Source organism: Oryctolagus cuniculus, chromosome 8, assembly GCF_964237555.1.
Source record: "Oryctolagus cuniculus chromosome 8, mOryCun1.1, whole genome shotgun sequence".
In the NCBI taxonomy this organism is placed as follows: Eukaryota; Metazoa; Chordata; class Mammalia; order Lagomorpha; family Leporidae; genus Oryctolagus; species Oryctolagus cuniculus.
The window spans coordinates 85,296,125-85,321,635 of record NC_091439.1 but is presented as its reverse complement, the minus strand read 5'-3'; the positions used below and the strand labels follow the sequence as shown (position 1 = coordinate 85,321,635).

The 25,511-nt window shown below is 37.6% G+C and overlaps 1 protein-coding gene and 1 pseudogene across 3 annotated transcripts in view; one reads left to right on the top strand and one right to left on the bottom strand.

Moving 5' to 3' along the window:
• Positions 1–25,511, top strand: part of CFAP299 (cilia and flagella associated protein 299) — a 730,672-nt gene that overhangs the window by 230,026 nt on the left and 475,135 nt on the right. The window lies entirely within an intron of this gene.
• On the bottom strand, positions 13,510–13,644 carry LOC138843615 (U2 spliceosomal RNA; annotated as a pseudogene).

Genomic DNA, 25,511 nt, shown 5'->3' with positions numbered 1-25,511 from the left:
CAGGAACTCTTTCTGGGTCTCCTGGGTCTTCTACATGTGTGTCAGAGACCCAAATACTTGAGCCATTATCTGTTGCCTCCCTGGAAGCATTAGCAGGTTTCTGGATTAGAAGCAGATTAGCTAGAAATTGAACCAACACTCTAATACAGAATGCAAGTATTCCAATATACTTATTATTGGCATTAGTGGGAGTTGTATATAAATAAAAGTAATTGTACATACACAAAGACGTTGAGACTGTGTTTTTCAGACAGAAAATCTCATTGAAGTTAAATAGGCCAAATGAAAGTCTGAAATGTAGTATTTCTATCAACGCTTGAATGGATTTTGTACTGCCCTTCTTGTTTTATTATATTGTCGTGACTTTGCAGGAAAAAAGAATTTGAGGAATGAACTTTAAACTTTAATTGCTCTGTATATTTGAATTAGTTATTAATATATTGATCTGATATATTGTTTAAGTATGCAGGAAATCCTTTGATGAATTGTGAGGTAGACAAATGTGTCTTTGATCTACTTTTCGTTTATTGTATTTCAAAAGCTCTTCTCTTAATCTTAGCTAACTATTCTTTATCCCAGTCTGGTAAACTTCAGTGCTCAGTTATCTGCAAAGCAAATTAAGGGTGACTGGATAAGAGAATAACACATAGATAGGTGTAATTACCATGTTTAATCCATGGAGGTTCAGTGCAATATAAATAAAGGAGGGAAACAAAAAACAAAACTGGTTATGTGTGACCCCTGATAATTTCTAATTTTATGAATCAAAGTATATTTAACAATATTTTAATTTTTAAATGATAAAACATACTTTACAGTGTTACTTGTATTTTAATTGGAAAATGAATTTACTTCAGGCTAAAAATGCTAATCATTGTAAACCCAATTTCAGACTGCTCTATTATTTATGGCTCCAGAGGCTTATTTTTCTATTCTTGTTTCTGCTCACATTCTCATGGAGGTTTATTTCCTCATGTCTGTAGAAAGCACGTGTGTATTTTTATGTGAGTGGTTGAGGAAGGGAGTTGTCCATGTCAGGCTAGTTTTTCCTATTACTATAGTTACTTGAAGAAGGTATTAGTAACAGATTAACTTCAGAGTGAGAGGGCAGTGGGATGACAGGGACATTCTTGAGGGCATCACATGGACTTCTTATGCCATCTGTTCCTAAGGCAGGTCCTGATACTTATTTTAAATTTTGTTTGTATGTTTGGAGTCTTTAGAACTGTGTTTTAAATTTTTCATTATAATGAAAGGCTTAATGCTCCACCAAATAAAGATTTCAACAAATATAAAATAAAAAGACCATAGTTCAGAAGGTATATAGTTAAAAAGTATGAACAATGATCAAATAAAAAGATGTTGAAGGTTGTTCATGGAGATTTTAAAATAGTCCCTTGTAAAAGGCAACTTTTCAATGTAGTAAATTCAAAGTGTTGCATCAAAATTTTATAATGCTAGTTTTAGAAGCATTGTTTTCTTGGATGTTTTACAAGTCTCTTGGAAGATTCAGTTTCAATTGAAATCTAATCCATTACCAAATCCTGTTTATTCCACATCTAAAAAAGATGTTCAATCCATTGACATCTGCTTGTTTTCACTGCTGCTGCTCTAGGCTAATCAGATTTCCTCCTGTGATCACTAGATCAATCCCTGCCCAGTCCGAATGCCTTCACTTCTGTCTTCGTTTTCCATCAAGTGCCAACTGAGCTCTTACAATGTAACCTCATTATGGCAGCCAAACATGAAGCATCAGGAACAGTGGCAATGGACATATTGCAGAAGCTCCACTCATTGGAAAATTATATTGTATTTCCTCCACTTAAAAACAATGAATTCTAACTTATTTTCTTATAAAGACAGATGGTACTCAAAATAACAGTTTTATCCTCATACTATACACTATAATTAGACTCAAAATAGCTTTAATTATACCAGCTAGATACATTTTTTAAACTTAGTCTCAGCTGGTATACAAGAATAATCCATAATTGAGACTTTAAAAATTATGTCATGTCTACTGTATCCTAACCAAAAAACAAAATAAAAACTATATTTAGATTTTACTGAAAAGGTGTTATTTCTCTAAAGGGAAGCAGTTAGTATGCACTTGATTTTTTTCCTACTAATTTATTTTTCTTCTGGAATTTGCTACAGATCTTCTCTACAACTTTAGAATCCAAATAAACTGACTGTTGTACATGAAATTGCTTCACAGAGAAAGGCTGAGAAATGACACTAATTCTGTGACTTTCTGTAAAATTGAATTATTTTTTCTATAAAGAGGTAGAATGATAATTATCTTTTTGTAATTTTAACCAATTCTATTGAATATATGGTCCTATATAAATAATTTTCTGTTTGACTCATTTTCTCTGTAATGAAATAAACAAGATGAGAAATTCATAATAAGAATTGACTTATATTAACCCTCTAATGCCTATATTATGGTATCAAATTATTTTACCTTCAGAAACAATTTAATGGTAGATAATAAGCTGAAATCACCATCTAAAGTGTTTTACTAGAAAACCAGTATTCTGACATACATTGTATGTATGCAGTGATGCACACACATAGAAGGAGTATAAAAAATAAGAAAAGCCAGGGAGATAAGACTAAGTTTGATGTGGAGTAGATAACTCCTCTATTATTTCTTTTATCATTAGATTTCAAGCTTTCTCCTATCATGAAATTTAATTCACCAATATAGTAGTTGAACATTATTTATACTTTGATAGTTGAGTCTTGCAGACAAACACTGGGGTTTATTTAAGTTTTTGTAAAATATTTTCAGGTGATTTCAATATCTCCTTGGTCCTAGTCTATGAAATCCTTGTTCTCCTCTGCTGTCTGACTCATTCCTTCACTTTTTTTTTTTTAAGATTTATTTTATTTATTTGAAAGAGTTACAGAGAGAGGTAGAGACAGAGAGAGAGGTCTTTCATCTGCTGGTTCACTCCCCAGATGGCCACAACGGCTGGAACTGTGCCGACATGAAGCTACGATCCAGGAGCTTCTTCCAAGTCACCCATGTGGGTGCAGGAGCCCAAGGACATGGGCCATCCTTTACTGCTGTCCCAGGCCATAGCAGAGGGCTGGGTCAGAAGAGGAGCAGCCGGGACCTGAACCAGCGCTCATATGGGATGCTGGCGCTTCAGGCCAGGGCTTTAACCCGCTGCGCCACAGCGCCAGCCCCAGTCCTTTGCTTCTAATGTCTCAACTCTGAGCTTATCATCAGTAGCTTCAACCCATCTTGGATCTCAATTTTAAGGAGAAAATTCTATAACTACTATATATTTCTAGCTCATTTCCTCCACCATATCAGTTTCCAAAATTTTCAAACTCATAAGGATCTGCAATCCCCTTATTTTTATGACAACTGTTTTCTCACATTTCTCTCTTGTGCTCCATTCTCAGTTATCCAATTTAGATTTTATGTTTAAACTGCTCATTTGTAGATTCTACTGCTTACTTCCTTGTCCATTTCTCACTCTTCTCATGTTCAGTTGGTAAAAATCCCAGACTTGATGAAATTCAATGCTCAAATTGCCATCTGTGTGTACCTATGCAAATGAATATGTCCCAAAAACATGAAAGCTATCAAAACTCATTCTGAATTCACAATTACTAACCTGAATGTATCCTTAGTGTTAGTAGGTAATCCTGTTCCATCGATATAGTCAATTTTCCCTGACAGTCTTGTAGATGACTTCTAAACTGCTACGGACTCTACCACCCTATCATCCTCACTCTCGACTGACAACTTTTCTTCACATCTTATTGAGGAAATTGAAACAATCAGAATAAAAATTACAAAAACTATCACCATGACAATAACTCATCACATAGATTTTTACGCATATACTTTGTTATCCTGTTTTCCTCAGTGCTGATTGTGCTCTGATTAAAGGCTAATCTCTTTGCTGTGCACTAGATCTTGTCTTTTGTTGCCAACTCAAGGGCATTGCTCAGACACTCTCTCTACTTTCAACATAAACTTTTCTATTGCTATTAGGTCATTCACACCAAAAGTTAAATATGCTATAAATTTTCTCATCATATACCACTGTGTTGGGACCAAACATCTCATTTTCTGTTCTCCTTTACAGTAAAGCTCTTTAAGATATTTATGCATCCTGTGTCCAAGTTCTTTTCTCTTACTGTTTTCTCACTTAAAACTTATATTCAAATTTATTGATCAATAATGTATAAATATATTTTTTATTTCTTGAACTAGTGAATTTTATCTAATTTTACAATTTAATATATTGAAAATATTTTTGCTTTCTGTTGTCTTTTTTTTTTTTTTAATTTTTTGACAGGCAGAGTGGACAGTGAGAGAGACAGAGAGAAAGTTCTTCCTTTTTTGCCATTGGTTCACCCTCCAATGGCCGCCGCGGCAGGCGCGCTGCAGTGGGCGCACCGCGCTGATCCGATGGCAGGAGCCAGGTACCCATCCTGGTCTCCCATGGGGTGCAGGGCCAAAGTGCTTGGGCCATCCTCCACTGCACTCCCTGGCCACAGCAGAGAGCTGGCCTGGAAGAGGGGCAACTGGGACAGAATCCGGCGCCCCAACCAGGACTAGAACCTGATGTGCCGGCGCCGCAAGGCGGAGGATTAGCCTAGTGAGCCGCGGCGCCGGCTGCTTTCTGTTGTCTTAAAAACATTGCTACTGGGGCCAGCGATGTGGCACAGTGGGTTAACCCCCGGACTGAAGCGCCAGCATCCCTTATGGGTGCCGGTTCTAGTCCCGGCTGCTCCTCTTCCGATCCAGCTCTCTGCTTAGGCCTGGGATAGCAGTAGAATATGGCCCAAATGTTTGGGCCCCTGCATCTGCGTGGGAGACCTGGAAGAAGCTCCTGGCTCCTGGCTTCAGATCGGCACAGCTTGGGCCGTTGCGGCCAATTGGGGAGTGAACCAACAGATGGAAGATTGGAAGACTTCTCTCTTTCTCTCTCTCTGCCTCTCTTCTCTCTGTGCAACACTTTCTAAATAAATAAATAAATAAAACCATTGATACTAAATAAAGTTGCCCTTTACTAAATTATCAATAAAAACATAGTTAAATGTGTTATTTCACCTTTTTAAAATTTATGAGCTATCTTTTTTAGAGCTTATTTTGTAACTGTCTTTGTGACCATGAATATTACCATTTTATCTCAGAGTTGATGATATTTAAAAGTCAAGCTATTAGAAATACTTTCTAGAGTAGCTTAATAAAAGTTGTTTTAAGTAGAATCATACCCAATTGTTTTTCCTATAAGAAAATTGCAGTGCTTTTCTTTCTTGATCTGTCTCTAACCAGGCTTCCTTTCAAATTCCCCTCTCCGGTGAAAGTCTTGTTGTTGAGGTCTCCATGTTGCTAAATCCATGTTGATTCTCAGATCCACTCAGATAGAGATTATTACTTTATTCTTGAAACAACATCCCACTGACTCCCAAGACTCTTGCACAGAAATCACACAGTTTTGGTCCTTCTTCACTGGTCATTCCTTCTCATTCTCACTGAGTGATTAGTTGTAATATTCCATACTTAGAAATGCTGGGGTACCTTGGAGTTAAGGCCTTTGCCTGTTAACACCTAAAAATTTGTATCTTCAATGCAGACTGCTCTCCTAAACTCTGAATTCAAATGCTTACTGGGCATTTCCACCTAGATGTCTGCTAGGCATCTCAAACTACCATTTCCAAAACTAAACCTTTTTCCCCCTAAGTTTATTTGAAGAGAGAGAGAGAAATTTCTCCCACCTGCTGGTTAATTCTATGAATGGACCTAAAAGCTGAGGTCAGGCCCAGTTGAAGCTACAGGCTGTCAGCATTATCTGGGTTTACCATGTGGGTGGTAGGGACCTAACTAGGTTGAGCTATCACCTGCTGCCTCCTTGTGTGTGCATAGACAGGAAGCTGTAATTGGAAGTGGAGGTTGAACTTGAATCCAGGCACTACAATATAGGGTGCAGGCATTCCTTGTATTGTCCTGTTGTGCCCAATGCCCACCCTCAATACTGAACCTCTAACATCTCACTTACCTCTAAACCTTCTGCAAAAGCTTTCCAATATTAGTAAATGGAAAATCCTTCTGTCTAGTTTTTCAGACAAAAAGTGCTAGAGATATATTGATTTCTCTAAATATCATCCATAATTAGATCTGCCAGCAAATCATGTAAGATGTACATTGCATTGTGGCATCACAGGTAAAGCTGCCACCTATGCTGGCATTCCTTGTGGGTGCTGATTCAAGTCCTAACAGCTCCATTGTTGATCCAGCTCTCTGCTAATGTGCTTGGAAAAGCAGAGACAGTATGAGTCCTTGGGACCCTGCCACTCTTAGGAGACACTCTGAAGAAGCTCCTGGATCCTGGCTCTGGCCTGGCTCAGCCCTGGCCCTTGTAGCCATTTTTGGGGTTGGATCAGCAAATGGCAGATCTCTCATCCTCTTTGTCTCCCTCTCTCTCTCTCTGTAACTCTGCTTTCAAATAAGAAATCTTTTATTTATTTTTTAAAACATGAACTCACATCTTCATTGCTCTCTCCCTGTTCAAGGTAATATCATGGCTGGCCTGTGATACTATGTATCATATTCTAGTCTTCTAATTGGTTGGTCTGCTTTGTGCCCTCTGCTCTTGACTATGTTCTTTTCTCATCACAACATCCAGTACTCACATGGCTTCTCATCAGCTCTCTGACATTACCTCTTTTTAACCTCCCCATCCCTCACTTAACTGCAGTCACACTGACTTGGAACACGTCAGGCAAGCTTCCTCCTCATGGATGTTGTTCTTGCTATTCCTTCTACCCAAAATACTCTTCCTCCACATCAGGCTTTGCCTTAGCAGTTTTACCCATAGCTTCATCTCTGCTGATACGTCACTTTCTCAGTGAGGCTAATTTTGGCCACCTGCCCTCCCTGCAGTGCTGTAAAGAACACTCATTATAGAAGAAATAAAATACATATTTTAGGAAGAGTTTCATAAAATTGTGAAACTTGATTTTTTAAGGTAATAATGAAACTTAATTTTATTTAGAAATATGAGTATTTTGTGTCTTTTTTTAAACTTTTATTTAATGAATATAAATTTCCAAAGTACAGCTTATGGATTACAATGGCTTCCCCCCCATAACTTCCCTCCCACCAACAACCCCCCCTTTCCCCCTCCCTCCCCCCTTCCATTCACATCAAGATTCATTTTCAATTCTCTTTATACACAGAAGATCAGTTCAGCATATATTAAGTTAAGAATTCAACAGTTTGCACCCACATAGAAACACAAAGTGAAAAATACTGTTTCAGTACTAGTTATAGCATCAAATCACAATGTACAGCACATTAAGGACAGAGATCCTACATGGGGAGTAAGTGCACAGTGACTCCTGTTGTTGACTTAACAAATTGACACTCTTATTTATGGCATCAGTAATCACCCCAGGCTCTTGTCATGAGTTTCCAAGGCTAAGGAAGCCTTTTGAGTTCACCAACTCTGATCATATTTAGATAAGGTCGTAGTCAAAGTGTAAGTTCTCTCCTCCCTTCAGAGAAAGGTACCTCCATCTTTGATGACCTGTTCTTTCCACTGGGATCTCACTCACGGAGATCTTTCATTTAGGTTTTGTTTTGTTTTTGTTTGTTTGTTTGTTTGTTTTTGCCGGAGTGTTTTGGCTTTCCATGCCTGAAATACTCTCATGGGCTTTTCAGCCGGATCCGTGTGCCTTAAGGACTGATTTTGAGGCCAGAGTGCTGTTTAGGACATCTGCCATTCTATGGGTCTGCTGTATATCTCGCTTCCCATGTTGGATCATTTTCTCCCTTTTTTATTCTATCAGCTAGTAATTGCAGACACTAGTCTTGCTTATGTGCTCCCTTTGGCTCTTAGTCCTATCATTATGATCAATTGTGAATAGAAATTGATCACTGGACTAGTGAGATGGCATTGGTACATGCCACCTTGATGGGATTGAATTGGAATCCCCTGGTATGTTTCTAACTCTACCGTTTGAGGTAAGTCATCTTAAGCATGTCTGGAATTGCACATCTCTTCCCTCTCTTATTCCCACTCTTATATTTAACAGCGATCACTTTTTCAGTTAAGTTTCAACACTTAAGAATAATTGTGTATTTATTACAGTATTCAACCAAAAGTATTAAGTAGAACAAACAAACAAAATACTAAGAGGGATAACATATTAAGTTGTTCATCAACAGTCAGGGCAAGGGCTGATCAAGTCACCATTTCTCGTAGTGTTCATTTCACTTTAACAGGTTTCCTATTTGGTGCTCAGTTAGTTGTCACCGATCAGGGAGAACATATGATATTTGTTCCTTTGGGACTGGCTTATTTCACTCAGCATAATGAGTAAACTTGATTTTTTTAATGTTTATGATCACTGGCTATCTGAAAAAATGTGCTTATAAATGGAGCTATTGTTTCTCAGTACTGTTGGATATAGGAAATGTCATGCTTTTATTCTACTTATACAATGCATGCAAATACATTAATGCAAAAGTAGTTGATTACAGTATATTAGTAAACAAGTTTTATCAATTTAAGGACCAATTCGGACTTAACCACTTCATTAAAGATCTGCGTAAATGTGTTTGTATAATGTTGGCAGACCAGCCCATAAACATTACATCAATATAGTTTTTTCAAAATATAATCTGCTTTATTTTTCAAGATCTCTTTTTAAAAATATTTTTATTAGTGAGAGAAAGACAGACAGACAAGGAGGGAGATATCTTTTATTCATTGGTTCACTCTTCAAATACTCAACAGCCAGCACAGAGTCAGGTTGTAGCCAAGAACCCAGAACTCAATCTTGGTCTCTCACATGGGTGGCAGGGACCCAAATATTTGAGTCATTTCCTGTTACCTCCTAGATTATACATTAGCAGGAAGATGGAATCCAAAGTGGAGCCAGGACTTGAAGCCAGGAATGTGGGCATTCCAAGTGGGATCTTAACCTCTGCTCCAAAGGTTTACACTCTAAAAACTTCAAGACTTCTTTATAGCCTGTGTCTCATACACTGTTTAGTATACCAGGGGATCTTTGTTCATTGCTCTAGATAAGAGAGTACTGAGGAAGATGATGAGAAAAAGGAAAAACTGGGGGATATTTTGATTTGGCAAGAAAGTCAAAGGAAACGTGATGAAGTCTTTGACTAAGTCTGGGGGATCCTGAGGAAGGAGCCACACTGACTGCCTTCTTCCACTAAATAAATCCCAGGTAAGGAGCAATAGAAACCTCAAGTAGAAAAGAACTAGAGCTTATCTCCATGGAAAGGCTCAGGACACCTGGTAGAACTGGCTTTTAAGGACCTTTTAGCAGAGCAAACCTTCCTGTGGCTCAGTATGAGCTGCTGTGACTGAGTAAGTCCTCAGACACTGGAGACGGTTGCTGGACAGGACCTTGTGATGAGAGTCATGTTTTACATAATTGTATCCTTGGTAGACTTTCAAGGATCAGACCAGATCTCAGGGGTACAAACCTGGACACCAAGGAGCACCCTCGAACCCGGTGCTTTAACACTGCATTGGACCCTTGACATTTAGACTCAAACCTGAGTAAAAATAGCTGGAGATGGAAGGAATTTAAAAACTAAATTTTCATAGAAAAATAAAGGATTATTTTCTCACATGACTATATTTGTGAATGAAACTTTATAGTTGCTTCACATGTATCTTTCCTGACATACTTAAAGTTTTAGCTACTAAAATCACATGAAATAATTGCCTATTTAGGTAAATTCCAGGGGTCAGTTGGTTGGAATATGGCTGGACTTTATGAAGCTCTGATTGGCAGAAGTATCTTCTGCAGGTACTCCAGAAGTGAGATTGCCTTAAGCTTGGGGATCTTTGAGATCTATACAAAGAATCTAGATACTCTCCATTATATTAAAATATCATAAGTAAATAAGTTCCCATCTGTTGAACCTAGTAATTAATAAATAAAATCCACACTCAGAGATTTTCAGACTTCCAGACCCAACACTGAGTAATTCCCAAGTTCGTGGTGAATTGCCTCCTCCCCTCAAAGTTTATGGGTTTATTCTGGAACACAGCTCTCCAGACACCAGAACAGGCCAGATGTCAGGCTGCCAACAAAGCAATATGGGACGTGATTGAGAGCACTTTTTAGACTCAGAACCACAGATTTCTAGAGCTGAAGGTTAGTTTTTCTTGCATCTAAATACTGTTTCCCTGCTGATCTTGGTGATTAATGAAATAGAAGAGGAAAGGTGATGTTTAAACTCCTGGACAAAGTGTGGTTGGATATAGATGCCCAAATGTGGGTGCCATAAATCTAATACAGAATTGGAACATAAACTCTAAATATGTGAATTATTTAATTTTAGCCTTAAACACCCTATAAAAATAACAGCATGGTATTCTATATTTTATTAGCTTATAGTCTGTGAAATATATATTGTTAAATCTCTAAGTTGTGTGGAAGTATTTAAAACAAATTTCAGTAGAGAAGGTAGAATTTAATATGAGCATTTATAGACAGTTTGACTGCATATAGAGGGAACAAAATTTTAAGTTCATTTGCTTTTAAGTGTAGAAGGCTGAAAGTTAAAACTGAATAAATATCAAAATGTTTTATCATCAAGTGTGAATGTGGCCTGTGGTAGAAAATATATTGTCATATGTATTCAGAATAGTTTTTCCTACTCAAGTCTGATTTTTGACCTCTGAGTGTGAATATTGGAACTCTGTGTTGTGCTCTTATTTCTGAAACATTGTAACTAGCAACAGAATTTATTAGATCATAAATAACTTGAAGAATATTATTCATTAGGGATACATAATTATTTCTTCGCATAGAACTGAATACTACAGATGTTATTTTTAACCAGTTAGCAACAGAAAATGATCATATGCGGAGTCTTCAAAAAGTTCAAGGAAAATACACATTCTGAGCAGTCTACGCATGTGATTTCAAATTTTTGCACAAAAATACTTACATTTTAATTCCATTTTCACAAAAATTTTGGAGCATCATTTTATATTTTGAAGAAAGAACATTTTGCTTCATTGATATGAGTGATAAGGCATCTAAATTGCCTGGAAAAAACTTGGAATCTGTCATAGAATGTTTTCTCTGATCATTCTCTGCCCAGAAATTTCCCCATAAAATACAGAATGGAGCTTTAAATTCATCTTCACAATCCTGTATACTTCTCATTATTCACAGACTTCCCTCCATCAAGGTCAGCCTCATAGGTGAGTTACTATGCAGTTGTGTTGAGTCCTACACTTAGAAGGGCCCCTTCCTCGGCTTAATGCTCTTTCACCATCATGAATGTTTTAATAATTTTGAATAAGGGGCCAGCGCCGCGGCTCACTAGGCTAATCCTCCGCCTTGCGGCGCCGGCACACCGGGTTCTAGTCCCGGTTGGGGCGCCGGATTCTGTCCCGGTTGCCCCTCTTCCGGGCCAGCTCTCTGCTGTGGCCAGGGAGTGCAGTGGAGGATGGCCCAGGTGCTTGGGCCCTGCACCCCATGGGAGACCAGGAAAAGCACCTGGCTCCTGGCTCCTGCCATCGGATCAGCGCAGTGCGCCGGCCGCAGCACGCCGGCCGCGGCGGCCATTGGAGGGTGAACCAATGGCAAAGGAAGACCTTTCTCTCTGTCTCTCTCTCTCTCACTGTCCACTCTGCCTGTCAAAAAAAAAATAATTTTGAATAAGATGCTCCATATTTTCATTTTGTAGTGGGTCCTGCAAATTATATGGTAAGCCTCACTCATCTGTCCCAGGAAGATTTTGTTCTTTCTTCCTGTTATGCTTTTTTTCCCCCCAAGCTTTGTGAATTATGATACTGGCTTATATTATGTGTTGACTCTCACCTACCTAGTTTACTAGATGACTTTAACTGGTACACAAATTTCTTTTTTTTTAAAGATTTATTTATTTATTTGAAAGTCAGAGTTCCACAGAGAGAGGAGAGGAAGAGAGAGAGAGAAAGAAGTCTTCATCTGATGGTTCACTCCCCAACTGGCCGCAAGGGCCAGAGCTGTGCTGATACGAAGCCAGGAGTCAGGAGTTTCTTCCAGGTCGCCCACATGGGTGCAAATCTTTGGGCCATTTTCTACTGCTTTCCCTGGCCACAGCAGAGAGCTGGATTGGAAATGGAGCAGCGGGGCCTAGAACCGGCACCCGTATAGGATGCCAGTGCTTCAGGCCAGGGTGTTAACCTGCTGTGCCACAGCACCGGCCCCACAAACAAATTTCTTTTTCCAACCAGTTAACCCGTCTCCTAGCTGATGTGAGTGTTGGCTGCTCATGGCCTACAATTGATATTCTCCAGAGAATTATTTTCTTACAGAGACGGCAACAACAGATCCCTTGCCTCAAATTGGGACCACTTTGTGGCACCATGCCTGTTCCTAAATACCTTGTGGGTCTCCTTTGGGATCAGACAAAGTCTGAGTTCACACTCTTGCCATGCTTATCCTCTGACTTACCCCACTCCTCTCACTGCTTTTTCCTTTTAAGTATCCCAGTCGACTCCCAGGCTCTGTTTCTGGTTTGTCCTACGTAAGCCAACCATGAATTAGCATAGGGTCCATGTTTTACTCATCTCTGCACTTCTATTATTGCCAATGGCCTGAATGCTTGAGCCCCCTTAAAAATCCTATGTTGAAATCCTAAACCCCAAGGAGGTGGTATTAGGAAGTAGGATCTTTGGAAAGTGATCAGGAGTTGAAGGCTCTTAGTTCCGGGATGGAATTACTGCCCTTGTTAAAAAGACCTCAAGAGATCTCTGCCACTTCCATCATGGAAGGTTATTGTAAAAAAGGCACCAGCTATGAATTAGAGAGTGGGCCTTCATCGGGCACCAGATCTGCTGACACCTAAATCTTGGACTTCTCATTCTCCAGACCTGTGAGAAATAAGTGACTTTATTGTAAGTTACTCAGTTTATGGAAAGGATTGGTGGAATAAAAGAAAATTAAAAACCAGAAGCAAAACTGAACTAAAAATGAAAATCCAGCATTAAAATATGTGGAATACTATGAAAAAAAGCAAAAGAGGCAATTTAGAAAACTAAATGCTTACATTGGAAATAAGGTAAGATATTAAATAAGTAACATAAGCTTCTACTTCAGAATGCAGAAAAATAACAGCAAAAGAACCCAAAGCAAGATAAGAAGGGAATAATAATGGTATGAGCAGAAATTAAAGAAATAGAAATCAGGAAAATAAATTATGAAATAAATAAGTTAATACAGTCATAAATTATGAAAATAAAAAGCAATAGAGGAAAGTAATCTAAAATCCATAAAGTTAATAAGCTTATAGCAAGATTAACAAAAATTAAAATACAGAAAACACAAATAGATGATATCAGGAATGAAATAAGGGATATCACTCCAGATCCTATAACTAATAAATGTTAGTAAACCAGTATTATAATTTTATATTCAAATTTAATGATGCAGAATAAAGGGACCAATTCCTTGAAAGCCACAAACTACAAAACTCAGGATAAACTAGATAATCTGAATAACCCTATAATTATTAAGGAAATTGAATTCATAATTTAGTACTTCCTGTGAAAGACATCCCCAGATCCAGAAAGTTACAGCAGAAAATTGTAATATACATTACACTTGATCTTAGCCAAAAGGCTGAGAAGCAATGGATTGTAATATACATTTAAAGAAAAGTTAATGTCAATTTCACACAATCTCATTCAAGAAATAAATGTGTTGGGAAAACTTCTCAAGGTATTTTAAAATACCAATTTTACCCTAACACCAAAACCAGACAAAGATAGTACAAATAAAGAAGACTACAGACCAATCTCTCTCATGAACTTAGACACAAAGTTCTTCAACAAAAGATTAGTAAAATAAAGGCCGATGTTATGGCACGGTGGCTTGGGCTACTGCCTGGGACACTTTCATCAGGTATGTTTTGCAGTTCAAGTCCTGGCAGCTCTACTTCTCATCCAACTCCCAGCTATGGTGCCTGGGAAAGCAGTGGAAGATGGTCCAAGTGCACAGGCCTCTTGCACCCATGTGAGAGGCATGGATGGAGTTTCAGACTCCAGGCTTCAACCTGAACCACTCTTGGCTGTTGGTAGCCATTGGGGAATGAACCAGCAGATGGAAGCTCTGTCTCTCCCTGCCTGTGTAATTATGCCTTTCAAATAAATAAATAAACTTTAAAAAGATTAGTAAAATAAATGAAATAGTATATGAAATGAGTTATATACTGTGGGGAGCAACTCGGACTAGACTAAGTTACTGGAATTAAGACTTATTCTATGCATCTGCTCTCCCACAATATGGCGCTGGGAGAGGAGGAAACAGCTTCTACACAGCTGCCTCTCACCAACTTGACAAGCTGCAGGAGCTGCTCCTGATTGGAGGAGAGCAGCATACTCGGCATGTGGGTAGCAGAGTTGGGATTGGTGGAAGAGGACTATAAAGGAGGAGAGAGACAACATGCACCAGGAACATCTAAGGGGAACGTCCGAATAACATCTGAGCAGCCCCCGAGAGAGCCGGCCGGCGGTGTGCCACTCCCCCGCAGAAGTGGGGAAAGTGGCAGGGGGAGCCACCCTTCCACGGAGGTGGAAGGATTGGCAGCCAACCCGGGAAGAACCAGCAGCAAACCCGGGAAGGGCCAAGCAGACAAAAGAACAGCGCAGGGTCCTGTGTCGTTCCTCCACGAAGACGGGGAGCGACAATATACCTTGACCAAGTAGTATTTATCGTAGGTATGCAAAGTCTCAATCAGTATTCAAAATCAGTCAGTGTAATCAACCATATCAACAAGCTAAAAAAGAAAATATCATTGCCAAAGAAAAAGCATTTGACAAAACTCAGTGCCTTTCTATGATAAAAATTCTCAGCAAGTTAAGAATAGAGGAGAATCATCTCAGCTTGATGAAGAGAACTTACCAAAAATAATTCGCAAAACTCATACATAATGGTGGAGTAATGAAGGCTTTTCCCCTGAGTGGGGAGGGAGAGAGCATTTTTGAATCATAGGAAACAAGATGAGGATGTCCACTTTCTTTTTTTATTTTTATTCTTTATCAGTTACATAGTTTGCAGATATTTTCTCCCATTTTGTCAGTTACCTCTTCACTTTGCTGAGTGTTTTTTTTTTTTAATTTTTTTATTTGAAAGGCAGAATTACATAGCCAGATCTTCCATCAACTGGTTCACTTCCCAAATGGATGCAAAGGCTGGAGCTGGGCCAATCCGCAGTCAGGAGCCAGGAGTTTCCTCCTGGTCTCCCATGCAGGTGCTGGGACCCAAGCACTTGGGCCATTTTCTACTGCTTTCCCAGGCCATAGCAGAGAGCTGGATAAGAAGTGGAGCAGCCAGGTCTTGAACCGGTGCCCATATGGGATGCCAGCACTGCAGGAGGCAGCTTTACCTGCTACACCACAGCACTGGCCCCCTGAGTGTATCTTTTGCAGTGCAGAAGCTTCTCAGTTTGATGTAATCCCATTTGTTAATTTTGGCTTTGATTGCCTGTGCTTCTGGGATCTTTTCCAAGAAGTCTTGGAATGTCTTGTAGAGTTCCTGCACTGTTCTCTAGTAATTTGGTGGTAACAGGCTGTAGATTTAGATCCTTGATCCATTTTGAGTGGATTTTTGTGTAAGGTGTAAGGTAGGGGCCATTGTTTCATACTTCTGCATGTGGAGATTCAGTTTTCCCAGCACCATTTGCTGAAGAGACTGTCCTTGCTCCAGGGATTGGTTTTAGCTCCTTTGTCAAATATAAGTTGGTTTTTTGTGTGTGGATTGATTTCTGGAGTTTATAATGTTCCATTGGTCTACAAGTCTGTTTTTCTACCATTACAAGGCTATTTGATTATAACTGTCCTGTAGTATGACTTGAAATCTGGTATTGTGATGTCTCCAACTTTGTTTTTGTTGTATAAGATTGCTTTAGCTATTCAGGACCTCTTGTGTTTTCATATGAATTTTGGCACCTTTTTTCCTAGATCTACATAGAATGTCATTGGTATTTTGATTAGAATTGTATTGAAACTGTAAATTGCTTTTGGTAGTATGGACATTTTGATGATACTGATTCTTCCAATCCATGAACATGGAAGATTTTTCTATTTTTTTTGTCTTCTATTTTTCTTTAATGCTTTGTAATTTTCATCATAGAGATCTTTCACATCTTTGGTTAAATTTATTCCAGGGTATTTAATTTTTTGTAGCTTTTGTGAATGGGATTGATCTTAAAAATTCTTTGTCAGTGTTGGCATTTTCTGTGTATACAAAGGCTATTGATTTTTGTGTGTTAATTTTATATCCTGCCACTGTACCAAACTCTGCCCCGCAGCCAGCATCTTACTGAAATAGGGAAAGTTGGAAGCATTCACAATAAGATCTGGAACAAGACAAGAAAGCACACTCTTATTGCTTCTCAGTCCTGGAAGTTTTAGCCAGAGCCATTAGGCAAGAAAAGGAAATCAAAGGGATACAAATTGGAAAGGAAGAAGTCAAACTATTCCTGTATGCACATGACATCATTCTGTATATAGGGGATCCAAAAGACTCCACTGAGAGACTATTGGAACTCATAAAAAAAATGTCCACTTTCATTACTCTTATTCAATATAGTACTACAAGTTTTAGTCTCTGCAATAAGACAAGACAAAGAAATAAAAGAAGCTTAGATTGAAATGGAAAAAAAAATATTTGCAGGTGTTATGATATTCTACATAGAAAATTTCAAGAAATATACCCAGTATTCCTCCTCAAACTAACAAATGAATTAAAACTTTTTTAAAAAAGATTTGTTTATTTATTTGAAAGGCAGAGTTAGAGCAAGAAGTGAAGAGAGAGAGAGAGAGAGAGAGAGAGAGAGAGAGAGAGAGAGACAGATTGATTCTTCATCCACTGGTTCACTCCACAAATGGCCACATTGGCTGTGGCTGGACCAGACTGAAGCTAGAAGCCAGGAGCTTCACCCTGGTCTTCCACATGGGTGGCAGGTGCCCAAGGATTTGACCCACCTTTTCCTGCTTTCCCCAGGGGTATTTACAGAGAGATGGACCAGAAGTGGAGCAGCTGGGACTGGAACCCTGGTGCATACAGGATGCTGGCACTTCAGGCAGTGGTTTAACCTGCTGCACCACAATTCTGGCCCCAAATTACAACTTCTAAGTGATACTAATTAGTGTATTCTTAAATTAATAAGGTTGCATGATACACTATCAACACACAAAAAATAATTCTACTTCGTATCCTAACATTAGGCATGTGGAAATGAACAAATTAGAAGCATAATACCACTTATTATATATATCCCCGCCTCCTTAAAAAAAGAAATATTTGGTTTACACTTAGCAAGCATGTAGGAATTTTATGCCTGGAAATTAAAAAAACTCAATGAAATAAATCAAACATATAAATAAAATGAAAAATATGAATGTCTTTATGGACTGAGAAGCTTAACAGAACAAAGATGACAGCTTTTCCAAATGAGCTATTGGTTTATTGAAATGTCTATCAAAATCCCACTAAGATCTTTTGTAGATACAGACAAGCTTATTCTAAAAGTTGAATGTAAGGTATTAACTGAAGAGAAAACTAAACCAACCTTGACAAAGAAAAAAAAAACATGGAAGGAATCACTCTGCCCCTCTTCCCACTATTAAGCTTTGCAGTACTACATAGAAACACTAATTTAGTGTTAGTAGAGCAACATACTGATAAGTGGAACAGAAATAACCCAGAAATAGACTCATACAAATATGCTTAACTAACTTTTGATGCAGGTGCAAAAACAGTTCAATGGTGAATTGATAGCTGTTTCAACAAGTGGTGTTGGGGCAATTGGACATCCACAGGCCAAAATAATAAAAATCTCAACCTGAATAAACCTCATAACTTTACCCAAATGTGAAATCAAAATGAGTAATAGAGTTAAATGTAAAACTAACATTTTTAGATAAAAATTTTGGGAAAGTTTTAATCTAGAAGTAATAAAAAAAGTTCTTAGATATGACAGTAAAAGCTTTATCCATAAAATGGAAGTTGATAAATTGAACTTCATCAAAGTTAAAAACTTATGCCATGTGAATGCCGGTGAGTAGAAGACTGGAGGGAAATATTTGCAAACTACATATCCAACAAAACATTGGTATGTAAATTGTATGAAGAATTCTCAAAAGTTAAAAATGAAAACATGTTTAAAGAAAATTAAATAAAACATAGAAGATATGAAAACAGATTTCAACAGATAGGATAGACAGGTGGAAAACAAACACAAGGAAATATATTCTTCGTTGGCCTTTAGAGAAATGTAAATTGAAATCACAATGAGTTATCAATCTATAACTGTCACAATTGCAAATACAAAAGATGGTGAGAACACCAAATGCAGACAAGGATGTAAAGAAATTTGATCACTCAGATATTGTTGGTGGGAATGTAAAATGGTGCAGCTATCCTGGAACGCAGTTGGGCATTTTCTTATAAAACTTAATATGCAATTATCATACACCCTAAGAATTATACTTTGGCATTTATCCCAGAGAAGTAAAAATTTATGTTCATGTAAACACCTGTAGAATAATATGCATAGAAAAATTTTTTCGTGTTAGCCGAAAACTGAAATTAGCTTAGTTGTGCTGAAACAGAGAGTTAAACAAATGATATATGTGTATATATATATATATATATATACACACACACCATATATATATATTTATATATACGTATGTATATATATGTATATAGGTGTGTGTATGTATACACACATACATTAGGTATATATACATGTATATGTATATATAATGACATACTTATCAAGTATAAAGAAATGGCCTATTGAGACACTCAGGTTGGATGAATCTTCTGGAGATTTTCTTAAGAAATTTCAACCATGGAAGTTGTTTACATACTTTGTTGTCATTTATAAAGCATTTCTGAAATGACAAACTTTTGGAAACAGTACTGATTAATGGACTCTGGGGGATAGAGACAAAGGAAGAGTTGGAGGTGAGAGGAAGGTAAGTGTGGTTTCAGAAGGGCAACAGGAACACTTTCAATGATGATGATGAAAATATTTAGTGTCATGAGGGTGGTGCATAGAGGAACCTACATAGCTTGTGAAATTGTGTAGAACTAAACAAGCACATGAATGACTATGAGTAAGACTAGTGAAACCTGAATACTATTGGTTGATTTTACCAATGTTAATATTCTGCTTTGATATTTTATTATAGTTATACACAATTTACTACCACTGAGGGAATCTGGATGGAAGTATACACGAGATCTCTATTTTTTTAAACTTCATGTTAATCCATAATTTTCCCAATGAAAACTTAATAGAAAGTTGTCTCATTTATAGCCAGAAGAAATTCACTGAATAATACTTCTAAATTTATATTTTAAGTAATTTTTGTCTAGTTTTATTTGATTATAGGAAATTACTAACATACAATTTAATAATTGTCCCCAAAGTTTATTTTCTCATTTAGGAATTGTATGCTGATACCTCATTATAAGATATTACTTGATGTACATCTGGCTCTAAGATATAGAATATATTGATAGTTTAGTAATCATAAAATTATGTGAAGAAATGGAGCTGGTGAATGGAGAGGTGGGAGGGAGAGAGAGAGCGAGAGAGAGATAGACAGGCAGACACCCATCTTATATCTTCTGGTTCACACCCTCCCCCCAGATGCCCCCAACATCCATGGTTGAGCTAGTTGAAAACTGGTAGCTGCAATCTGTATCTCTTAACATCGGTGGCAGGGACCCAAGTAACATGACCCATTGCTTATTGTCTCTCTAAGTGTACATTAGCATTAAGCTGGAATTCAAAGTGGAGCCAGGATTTGAGACAGGTATTCTAACAAACACCAAACGCTCATCCCTGAATAATTCTTATGAGTATGATTGTCTAACTTTTAAAGTTCCTATTTTTTGTAGAAGCAATATAATATGGTGCTTAAAAGCATGGATACCCATTTTACAAGGAGATTTCAAAAATGTCATGGTAGAATAGTATTAAATTATATGCTTATTTGTGCAAAGTTTTTTGAAACCTGTGTATTGTTTTTTCCTGATACACATTTTCATGAACTTCAAGCCCCCTCATGTATATGGGTAACTATAAAAAGAGAGAAGGAAGGAGGGTGGGAAGGAGGGAAAGAGGGAGGGATGTTATATCATTATGTTCTTAGAATTGTGTCTACAAATCACATTGAATTTGTTAAAAACTAATTAAAAGTTTTTTTTATCACAATTTTTCTTCATCAAAATAAATGTACCATTCAGTCTTTGAACAAACTTTTGAAAGCACCCTTGTGTGTATGAAAAGGTGAGACTGAAGACACGTAGGAAACATGGATGTTGGTGAATGTTGCTACTGATGTGTTTGCTGCTTTTCCTCCAGTGTTATTATCTTCAAACAAACCATATGGTGGCATTTTATTAAGCTACTGACCTTAAGCTCATCACATGAGCTAAAGGTTGACTAAAGAGAATCCTTGGAACTTTGAATGGGATGTCCAATAACTATAGTCAAATCAAGCATAAAATAACAGGTGTTCTTCTCTTTAAAGTTATATTAACTTGTGATTAACTGTAATGCTAATTTCTCCTAGAATCATTATAGAAATCACTACACTATGAATAAAAATCTGCGAAATTCATGGAGACCCAGAAATTAATTTTAAAAACTCTAGGATTCTGTACCTACCCAATAGGTTGAATAAAATGGGAGAAGGCTTCAAAACATGCTATGTTAAGAAGAATGTGTCCTGCCAAAAAAGAAAAAAAAAAATTGTACCAAACTTAAAGACAATAGCTCATGCAGCAATATGCTTATGGAGCACATGTGGAAAACAGACTTTAAAGGAAGTGCTTAATGTAGAGTCATATTTTGAATCTGACTGGCTATGTGGCTTTCAGGGCTTTTGGTGAATAGTATGACCATAATAGTTATGAGCTGCCTAATAAGACATCTAAAGCCATTTAGTTGTGAGACATTATAGGAAAGGAACTACATGTGACACTCAGGAAGTCATGTGCTGGAGTTACAATCCCTGCACCCCCATTTCCCAACTGTGGGGCATTATATAAATTGTTTAACTTCTCACTGCCTCTATATTCTCATCTCAAATATAGGGATAATAATCACCACATGATAGGGATGTTATATTAGTTAAGTGAACTGTTAAGAATGCTTGGTACTTAGTAACCATTCAATCATTTAATCTTTATTACTTGTTAATTTAGTGATAATTTCTTTTTGTACAGAATTCAAGGAAAAAAACTTTTGATTTCTACTTTGGAGTGACTTCTGTTGTAAAAACATTTCAGGATTACTTTCCCTTTAGTACCTGTTTTCCACACTTATCACATTATTTAAAAATATGACACTAGAAATATTTTTTAATCAACAGTATTTTTAGACATGGTCATGTTCAGCGACATCAGGCAGAATGTCTATTAATAAAACTAACTGTAAACATCTGATTCACCTCATTATGTTTCTCATGAATGTAGCTTGAAGACTGAAATTGTAAACAGGACCCAGATGCTATGAATCCTTAACATATAGCTTCAAAGTCATTATACAAGAAGAACAGATTTTTCTAAGTGAAATACAATCACAAATATTTAGTTTCTAGAACTACTGTAATGGCAAGATACATGATGTAGGAGGATCAGAAAGAAGGCCAAAATCACATTCTAACACAAGCCTAGGATTATTTAAATCCAAGCCAAAAGCTATGTAGTAAAAATAAAATGGAGTATGGGATATTTGCACTGTATGCTTTTGTTTAAAAAGTGGAATACTTAATTAAAATATTGGGTTTAATTAAAAATTTGAATAGGTTCAATCAGGAAGTATATGAAGTTACATCTTACAAAGTATTTTAAGAGTTATTTTAAGTTGATTTGTAAAATTTAAATAAAGAAACAACTTCAAGCATGTGTTGTAGCTGTAACATTTTGATAAGTACCTTCAGTCAACTCTCAAAAAATATATTAATAACTCTCTATTACCTAGCACAGAGAAGCTACATTGGATCTCTTGTGCAAAAAGTTTCTCTGGATGTCAAGACTAAGAAACTTTAATAAAATGTGTTTGATGGGCCGGCGCCGCGGCTCAGTAGGCTAATCCTCCGCCTTGCGGCGCTGGCACACCGGGTTCTAGTCCCGGTCGGGCCGCTGGATTCTGTCCCGGTTGCCCCTCTTCCAGGCCAGCTCTCTGCTGTGGCCAGGGAGTGCAGTGGAGGATGGCCCAAGTGCTTGGGCCCTGCACCCCATGGGAGACCAGGATAAGCACCTGGCTCCTGCCTTTGGATCAGTGCGGTGTGGCGTCCATTGGAGGGTGAACCAACGGCAAAGGAAGACCTTTCTCTCTGTCTCTCTCTCTCTCACTGTCCACTCTGCCTGTCAAAAAATAAATAAATAAAAAAAATTACAATGCTTTTTGTTTTTCTTTACAAGATTAACTTTAATTACATATAGTCCTATATTGACATTTGTATAATTTATGCTGTCCTTTCTCTACATCCCTCTATCTTTACATCTATAATGATAATGATTAAAATGAATTATATAATATGCTTTTAAAGTTTAGTTGGAAGCATAAAATAGATAGTAGGTCAAGAATATTTCTAGTAAAACCTAAACAGTTCATATTTTAACTTTGTTGAGTTTCCAGTTATAAAAAATTTATAGAAGAGTTACACATTCTTACACTCCCCATATTAAGGAGACCACATGTATGTGACATCATTTGAATATTTACAATTTGTCAGTTGTCCCAGTACAATAATCTTTTAGTCTTTTTTAATAAGTATTTTTGGTTTATTTTAAGCATTATCCTTTTCTTTCTTTTTTTTTTTTAATTAAAGACTTATTAGGCCAGCATTGTGGCATAGCAGCTTAAGCCACCACCCACAATGCTAATATCTCACATGGCTACCAGTTCAAATCTCAGATGTTCCACTTCCAGTCTAGCTCCTTACTATGCACCTGGGAAAGCAGCAGAAGATGGCCCAAGTCTTTGGTCCCATGCAGCCATGTGGGAGACCTGTGAGTAGTTCCTTCCTCCTGGCTTGGTTCTGACCCAGACCTGGCCGTTTTGGCCCTTTGGGGAGTGAATGAGCAGATGGAAGAGTCTCTCTCTGTCTTCGTCTGTAACAGCAGAGCAAGAGAGCAAGAGATCTTCCACCTGCTGTTTGACAAGCACTTGGACCATCATCAGTTGCTTTTCTAGGTGCATAAGCAGGGAGCTGGGTTGGAGCAGATCAGCAGGGACTCCAGCTGGCATTCTGATACAGGATACCCTTTTCACAAGCAGTGTTTTTGTTTGTTTGTTTGTTTTTTGTTTGTTTGTTTTTAACAGGCAGATTTAGACAGTGAGAGAGACAGAGAGAAAGGTCTTCCTTCCATTGGTTCACCCACCAAATGGCCGCCACCGCTGATGCACTGTGCCGATCTGAAGCCAGGAGCCAGGTGCTTCTTCCTTGTCTCCCATGCGGGTGCAGGGCCCAAGCACTTAAGCCATCCTCCACTGCCTTCCCTGGCCACAGCAGAGAGCTGGACTGGAAGAGGGGCAACCGGGACAGAATCCGGCACCCCAACTGGGACCAGAACCTGGGGTGCCGATGCCACAGGTGAAGGATTAGCCAAGTGAGCCGCAGCGCCGGCAAACAGTGGTTTAATCTGTGCCACAACAGTAGACACATAATAGATGTGTGTTCATTGAGTGCAGGTAGAGTGTGATAGTTTTCTTAAAAAATTACTTCTAATTTTTGTATTTTTCCTAGTAATCCAAGCTACAATATGAATAATAAATTCCTACTTCAGGAATTTCCCATAGCTACTAGTTGCCATCTATTAGGTTAAATACAATACATATATACATTAAAGAAAATTAATTAAATCTCTTCATAAAAGATGCCAAGTGAGAACCCTTAACCAATATATGTTTAAATATGAAAGTGATAGTGAGAAATTATTGAAGAGAAACTACCAGGAGAAAATTGAATTTCTTGTCTGGATGAATGGTATTCTAGTCGTTTCCTACTGTAGAATAAGTTACTTTTTTGTAGCCTATCAAAAATAACTGTAGAGTCACTTAAACATATACTTTCCATGTTATGTGACAAATTCTTTTCATGGTCAGAAAAATGGCTTATGATTTCAGCCTAACATCAATTCAAAAAGTATACTGTATTGTAGAGGAGGAGAGTTTGGGACAATAGTGGGCCTTGAGCTTTCCAATAGTAATTTGAAACCAAATTTTGAGAATTGCGTTTTGAGAGATGGGTTTTTCTCTTTGATCCTGTTATTAATCTTTCAGGAATTTAATAACACCTTAACCAATTTTATTATTTAACTAGCAGATAACCAATAATTACAATAAACTTTAAGTATCTATAATAGCATAATGGGAAAAGGGAAGACCAACAATCCCGTGAGTCAGTTTTAAAAGTCTTTAATCCTTCAAGTCAATAAAAAGAGAATTATTGGCATAAAAATGGTCTGATTCAGGTGAGTTAACCCACAGGTGAGCAAGACATTACTAAATGAAAATGATTATAAAGCCCATTATTCCCTTGGTGCTTCATTGTATCACATCAAAGACACTAAGCTTTATACTTGAGGACATCTTTGCATAGCTGGTGATTCTTTATCTACCTTTCTTACTCGCCATCTCTTTCACCTAACTCTAAATAAACCTCATAGTTAAGAAAGAGTATCATTTTAACTCTGAAAATAAAGAAAAATATGTGTTGGAATTGCTGGAATAAATAAAAATAACTGGAATAACTATTAAATAATAGCTACAATTGTATTAAAAACTGACTTGTTTATAAATTTATTTTGATGATAACCATTTTCTTAATATAAAAACCATAAAATATTATTGAATTACCTAAACCTACCCAGGCTTGTGTCTATTCTAATAGAAAGGAGCAAATGACTGGCAACACAAATTCCTTTGCTTAATTTTTTTTTCTTTTTCTTTTCATGTAACACTCAAACATCTAAAGTTGTATATACCTGTGCTTAAATTTCTTCTCTGAAGTAACAAACATCTACAACTATCTATAGAAATTTTAATATGTTTAGAGAAATAAGAATCTAAACTATTTACTTTAGAACATTTGCTTCTTTTTGAGAAAATATATTTATTTGAAAGGCAGAGTTACAGACTGAGGGAGAGAAAAAGAGATCTTCGATCCTCTATTTCACTTTGGAAATGGCCACAATGGCCAGGGCTGGGCCAGGCTGAAGTCAGGAGCTTTATCTGGGTCTCCCAGGTTGGTGGCAGGGGCCCGAGAAGTTGGGCCATTTTCCACTGCTTTTCCCAGACTGTTATCTGGGAACTGGATAGGAAGTGGAACAGACAAGCTTAGAAACTTGTGCCCATGTGGGATGATGGCACTGCAGGCGGTAGCTTTATCCATTATGGCACAGCACTGGACCCAATGCTTCTCCTCCTCCTCCTCTTCTTCCCCTCATGCCCTCCACTCCTCCCTTCA